A 6977-nucleotide genomic window follows, 5' to 3' on the forward strand; every position below is an offset into this window, starting at 1 on the left:
TGCTATGCACTAGCTGAAGGTACAAAGCTGTTTGCCCCTTTTAAAAGACAGGGAGGGGGAGAGAAAGAGAAAAAACAAGGGTATGTGTATCCTTTGTAATAAGAGAAGGAGTCCCTACCATCAAATAACTAAATACAAGTGACATTTAAATAGGATAGGGGGAGTATGTAGAAGGATGGTACATAGATGTGGGAGGAAATGACTGGCTGGTGTTTGCTTTTTCCCCCTTTTTTCTTGACTTGGTAAACTGTTTTGCAATGTTGCTGTACAGGAGAAATTACATGTTACTTCCATAATTTCCCTTTTCTTTAGAATTGCCAATCACTTTTTACGGTGCATGTAGATGATGATCTTGTAAAATTGTTGCAGTCCAGAGTTTTCTTCCCCCAGATCAGTTTTCTGGCAAAATTAATGGTAATAAAATGTGGTCGCAGCACCAGCCTGCCCAGTGTGGAAAAAGAGTGCTGCTGTATAATATAAACCTATATTAAGTGCCGCTGGAACTTGTTCTAACTCTACTTGCAGCTCATTTCAAAAAACGCGAGGCCTCTGAAAAAGGCAAACTTTTAAAAGTCGCAAGATGGAACAGGAGGTCTATCCTGCCTTCCATCGCAAGCACGGCACTGACTGAAAACCATAAAGAAAGGAACATCAAAGACATCTTGAGAAAGAGAGTTCCAAATGGAAGGAGCCCCAGGTGAAAAGCCTTTGTTCCTGGCATCTACTCACCTGGCATCTACCAAAGAACAGAGCAAGGCCTTGCTAGAACCTCTCAACCTGAATCAAGTAATTACAGTACAATCCTAGTCAGGCCTAAATTCTTTCCCACCTCATATTTCCCAGGTCCAAGTTGTTGCTAGGTGGCTTTCTGGCTTTCCACAGGGCAAGCTGATTGGGGAGGCAGTATGGAGCAGGGGAAACAGTCCATAGGAAAAAGTGAAATGCTTCTACTCCCTACCATTTCTTCGACCCATAATGTTCAATTGTGTTGAATGTAATCAAATAACTTAACCTAGGAAAGAGAAAAAGAATATATTAAGACACTTTATGTAACTCTGAAATACTTACCTGTTTAACTTGCTCTGAGACAGCCAGTAATACTTTTTTCATTTGTCATTCTTGTTTTTGTTTATGCAGGAAAATAAAAAGTTTTTTAAAAAGGATGAATGGGATGTTAAGAACATCTGCCTTTAATGTTTGCCTCAAAGACCTTCATTAGTTTAATGTAGTTGTTCAAACAAGCTGATCCATATAAGGCAGAAAACTGTGCAGCTCCCCTCTACTAGGAGGCTGCAGTGTTGACATAGGAATTGCTTTGCGTGAGCACCGTATCTAGAAGATTGGTGATAAACTGAAAAATTCCATGTGATCAACAGAAAGCATTTCATTCTTATCTGAAGGGAAAACCAGAGAGATGTGCATGAGATAGCTGGAGAGGAATGTTGGTGAACATGTTTCACAAAAACCTATTATTGCTTATGGGTTGTTTGTTGTTTTGCTTTTGAACTGAATGATACCAATAAAGTTATTGAAGGTTTCAAACCTCTTCCCACTCTCATCTTTTTAGGAATTTATATCTTAAAGTTTAAACCCTGAATATCAGGAGTCCTGTTGTTACAGCAAACTTGATTTCACGTTAAGTTTCACATTGTTGAAATATTTATATTCCACTTTAAAAATATACTCAAAACAGCTTATAACTGTAATAGAAATCAGCTGTCTATAACAAATTCATGTAAATATTAAAATACAAAACCGATAAAGTTCTGGCTTATTGGTGCTAATTTGTAAAGAGCTAACCTTTTAGTGTTGCAGCACCTAGCTTTAGAACCCCTTGCCTACTGATATCAGGCTGTGTTGTTCTAGATGCTAAAAACCTTTCCCCCAGCAAGTCTACTGGGACATATAATGTAGTTATAAACATTTATTTAATTTTTTTCTGTTTTTGTCTGTGCTTTATTGATAATTATCTAAGTAGACATGGTTACAATTGCACTGAAAATCAGTCATCTGCCACTGCAGGTCCCCCATGCAAGGCCCATGACTTCTGTGATGGGGGGAAAAATCTACTTCCCTGTAATAGGGAAAGAATGTAAATCTGTATTTCTTTGTGAATCAGACATACTCATACCAAGCAGTTGTTCTGACTTGCAAATAGATTCCCCTGTGACTTCTGTACTTTTGCCTCTTAATCACTGGAGAAAATAATGGGGACACTTCTATGAATAAACAAAAGTCACCAATTATTATTATTATGATTAAATAATATAATGTGTAATGGTAAATCTGCTATATTATAAGCTTTGTTGGGAGTCTACACTACACCATGTTGGTTACTGCTGTCTCTGAAAACTCCTAAAAAGTATTATTCGTACAAATGGAGCTATCATTTGAAGTCTTGTGAACTAAGTTTATAGTCCATGAGATATGGCAGGCGCTCACTATCTGCGCTTGCCAGAAACAATTGAAGACATTTTTGTTCCATTGGGCTTTACCAGTGGGATGAACAGTTCTCTGCACTGGGTGTCTACTTTGAATTGTTTTAGACACATATTTTCTGTCTTGTTTTTCAGCTGTATGTGGGGGGTGATGAATAAATAAAATCTAATGGTACAGCTTCAGAGCTACAGTGGTGCTAACTGGAAATAAATCATTTCTGTTCTTGCACTGATCACATAAGTATATTTTCACTTTTAGGAGGGATTTTTTTGTGTGAATCCTTCCCCCCTGAGTCAGACTCCTGACTCTGCTTCATAAGCCTTTTAGAGCTGCCTGCTGAACTTCCTTTGTTCTAGCCTAGGGTTATGAAGTGACTTTGTAGATCAGTTAGGTAAGCTCAGCAGAATCTCTTCCTTGCCCTTGTCTTAAATGCAGAAATACAGCAGACATGGTTAAACCACCCAAAAGACAGAGAGTGAGCAATGTCTGTGAAAAACTGAAGATGGGTAGACAAGTTGTGCGCTGCAATCTTATACACGGTTACCTGGGATGGAATAAATCCCATTGAACTCAATGGTGCTTACCTATGAGTAGACACATATAGGATTAGATTGTCCTTTCAATTGAGATATATATATATATATATATATATATATATATATATTTCATACAGGTAACTAACCCAAATGTTTCTGAAAGGAAAATTGTTCTTTTTCAAAATTTAGCATTTTTTCTCTCTGCGTCCTATACATGTTCATGTGGAGATAGGTTCCCCTAGCATTTGTCTCAGCATGGTCTTAAACCAGGACTCATGGTTAAGCTCTCTCCTCACTAAACACGATCTTTGGCAACAAAAAAACCTAAGCTTAGCTCAGCACAGCAGTAAAAAGGACCAGGGAGGAGCAAAGGGGTGACAAGCTTTGCCTCCATGTTCTCAAGATCTTGGTGTGCCATAGTTTGGTTTAGCGTATCATGTAGATCAGATCAGAGAGTCCTACTAAAGTCTGTTGCACAGTGATTTCCTTGAGCAAGGGGGTCCAAGTCCAACACTCCACCTTTTGGCCATGATTGGCTCTCATGGTAATTTAAATTAATTAACACATTGAATCCAGATTACTTAATCTTAGGGTGTGAAAGAAAACTCAATGCTCTTTAGCAGTGATGTGGGTTGGGGGGGGATGTTGAAAATTTGGCTGCTTTGGTTAAACCACCCAAATTTCCTGATGCCCTAGAGAGTGATCTAATTTGGCATGCTTATTTTACTTGTTTTTATTAAGCAAAGGTAAGCACTTTGAAACTGCCATGCCTTGCAGTTGGCATTCGTTCATTTTTCCATGGAAAAATAAAGCATTCAAAAAAATTGGACCTACATCTTTGCTGTATGTAGGCATGTTGAAGATTGTGATTTCCTTTTCAATCAGTCATCACTTGTGCATGGTATGTCAGCGCAGCAGTAAAACTGCTAGAACATTTGCAAAGCTAAGCAGAGTCTGGTATGGTTTCAAATTGAATGGGGGTCATGTGTTGAGATTTCTGCATTGCAGAGTGTTGGACTAGATGATCCTTGAGGTCCTTTCCAAGTCTATGCTTCTACATCAGTTAAATGACCTCAGAATGTATGAGTATCATTATTTCTAACTATATCATTATTTTTCAATCTTGCATTACTAAAAAAAAAAAAAAAGCACTTGCACCAGGAAACCAAGATAATTTTTGTACACGCTGTTTTTGGTAAGAGGCAAGAAGCAAGTACAAGGGGATGAATTAAAGGTGAAAACTTCAGTCTCTCTAGGCCATGTGCTGTCCAGGCCAATTCCTTGAAAGGGACTGTTGACTGATTGTGGGGAGCCGACATTGTCAAAGAACAGCCGCATTGTAGGGCCAATCCAGACACCGTGGCTTTCCTGGAAGAATCGTTAGAGCTGTGACTCAACTGGTCCAGATATCCAATGGCTCCTATTGTGAAGGAATCACCATTTCCAGGCATTTTAAACAGCTAGACACAGTTGCTGGGAATTATTTCTTCCTCCAGTAAAGTGGTATTATTTCACACTGTTTGCTTTGGGGATGAGAGTTGGGTTATTGTCATGGGTATTGGACACCACATCCCTAAAATCACCCCCCTGTACCCATCTGTGCCATTCTGTACCACCACCATTTTTTACTTCTATGTATATATGTATACATATATTTTTTACTTCTATGTATATATGTATACAGGGACGCAGGTGGCGCTGTGGGATAAAGCCTCAGCGCCTAGGGCTTGCCGATCGAAAGGTCGGCGGTTCGAATCCCTGCGGAGGGGTGCGCTCCCGCTGCTCGGTCCCAGCGCCTGCCAACCTAGCAGTTCGAAAGCACCTCCGGGTGCAAGTAGATAAATAGGGACCGCTTACCAGCGGGAAGGTAAACGGCGTTTCCGTGTGCGGCTCTGGCTCGCCAGAGCAGCGATGTCACGCTGGCCACGTGACCCGGAAGTGTCTCCGGACAGCGCTGGCCCCTGGCCTCTTAAGTGAGATGGGCGCACAACCCCAGAGTCTGTCAAGACTGGCCCGTACGGGCAGGGGTACCTTTACCTTTACCTTATATATGTATACAGGTACATCATATATAACAACAGTGAACAGTAAAGTGTGGATACTTATGAAGCCTAAACAGCACAAGAGAGAGATAAAGTGTGTTTTGTTCTTATACCAGAAGACATAAGTCACATTCATTTCATACCTATGAATGGTGTATCATGATTGTTGTTGTTGTTTTATTATTTATACCCCACCCATCTGGCTAGGTTTCCCCAGCCACTCTGGGTGGCTTCCAATACATATAATAAAATGTCAAACATAAAAAACTTCCCAATACAGGGCTGCCTTCAGATGTCTTCTAAAAGTTGTGTAGTTCTTTATCTCTTTGACACCTGATGGGAGGGCGTTCCACAGGGAGGGTGCCACTGCAGAGAGTACATTGGAGCCAGCCCCCACACATGTACAGATGAGTGTGCATGCGCCAATGACAGCTTCAAAAACAGGAGTTTGGGGCTGAGAAACAGAAAAGGTTGTGCACACCAGGTGGAGACATCCCCACTCACTCTGAACGACGCTGTGCTAATAATGCGGCTTGAGACACAGTGGGTGGAAGTGACTCTTAACTGTTTTAAGCCTCTCAAGTGAACATATATACCTTTAGGTCTGAGATTATTTCTAGCAGGGACAGGGACCCTGTGGCCCTTCTAGTGCATCACTGGACTCCGACTTCCATTAGCCCCATGGTTCCCAACGGGGGGGGGGGGGACACACACACACCCAACGGGGGGCAATTTGATTTTTAAGGGGGGCAATTTGAGAATGAGTTATTAACAGTGAATGGCCTTTTAAGCTTCCTCCAAGTGAACAGGAGTTCACTATTTGAATAATAAGAATTATATGGGCGGGGGGGGGGGGCCTCAGGCTTTTAGAGATGCTTAGGTGGGGCATGGCCAACAAAAGGCTGGGAACCACTGCATCAGCCGAGCCAGCAAAGCCCAATGGTCAGGAATGATGGGAGCTGGAGTCCAGCAAATAATCTGGAGGGCAGCACCTCGACGACCCCCTACAGTTTAAGCCTGGCCTTGGTGACAATGTTCTGCTCCCCTCTGCAGGGCTGTGCTTACTCAGCAGGGAATGAAAGAAAGGTTATTCCACACGCTCACCACGAATGTCGGTTTTCCTACATTCCCTGCTGACAGAGACAGCGCTCCCATTCAGCCCCACACCTGAGGCAGCCGCAAGGAGGGTGGGGGGCGCCTGGCTGCCCCCTCCTCCTTTCGCGGCGCTGCGTTCCGGGAACAGCCGCTTGCCTCCCAGGGTCAGGGCTTCGCCGGCGCGCTGAGGAAACGCGCGCCCAGCCGCAGGGTAGCTAGGCGCTTTCCAATGGGGGCCAGACTTTTTCGCCGCCGCCTTCTAAGGTAAGGCCGGCTGCTCCCCGCGCAGGACTCCTGCCCAGCCTGCTCACCACCAGAGCCAGCCGAGGGAAAGGTGGGCAAGGAAGGCCGCCTGCCTTTATATGGGCATGCTCGCATGCTTGGGCGGACGTGGGAAAGTGACGTCACGGAGCTGGAAAAGATGCCCCGAGGCTTCTTGTGGTGCTAGCTGCTGCCAGGCTCGCTTCGGGCGGGTTGGACGCGGATTAGTCTCTGGGAGAACTTCCCGCTCGCCTAGCTGGCCGCCTTCACAGGCCACAGTTCCCCGGGCTTGCCGTGGGCAAATGAACCTGAGGGAGGAGGGGGGGGGGGCAAATCGACTCCTCCCAGGATCCCCGCCCCTCCCATCCCAGCTCTGGTTTCTTTTTTACGCGCCTAGAGCAGGTTGGTGCGCGCGCTGCTCTCCTCTAGGCGCGTGAGTCAGCCAGACACGTCGGGAAGTATCTGGAGTCCGGGGAGTTTTAAGGGGCAAAATGAAAGTCTGGCCAGAATATAAAAAGCGGGGGGAGGGGGAAGGCCGGCAAGCCCCACTGAGCTCTCTTGAAAGAACTTGGCAGCCAGGCTGAGGAGCGACTTGAGTGTTTAC

At 44.2% G+C, this 6977-nt stretch overlaps 1 long non-coding RNA gene across 1 annotated transcript in view; it reads right to left on the reverse strand.

Annotated features, from left to right (window-relative positions):
• The window catches only part of LOC307199242, a 35054-nt gene extending 28609 nt beyond the window's left edge, over nucleotides 1–6445 (reverse strand). The window contains exons 1-2 of the long non-coding RNA XR_013831830.1: nucleotides 6122–6445; nucleotides 830–1012 (exon numbers count right to left, since the gene is read on the reverse strand). This is a non-coding gene — a long non-coding RNA (uncharacterized lncRNA). The remainder of the gene's footprint in view (nucleotides 1–829; nucleotides 1013–6121) is intronic.
• Nucleotides 6446–6977: the final 532 nt, after the last annotated feature.

This window comes from Podarcis cretensis, assembly GCF_951804945.1.
Source record: "Podarcis cretensis genome assembly, chromosome: 1".
Taxonomy (NCBI): domain Eukaryota; kingdom Metazoa; phylum Chordata; class Lepidosauria; order Squamata; family Lacertidae; genus Podarcis; species Podarcis cretensis.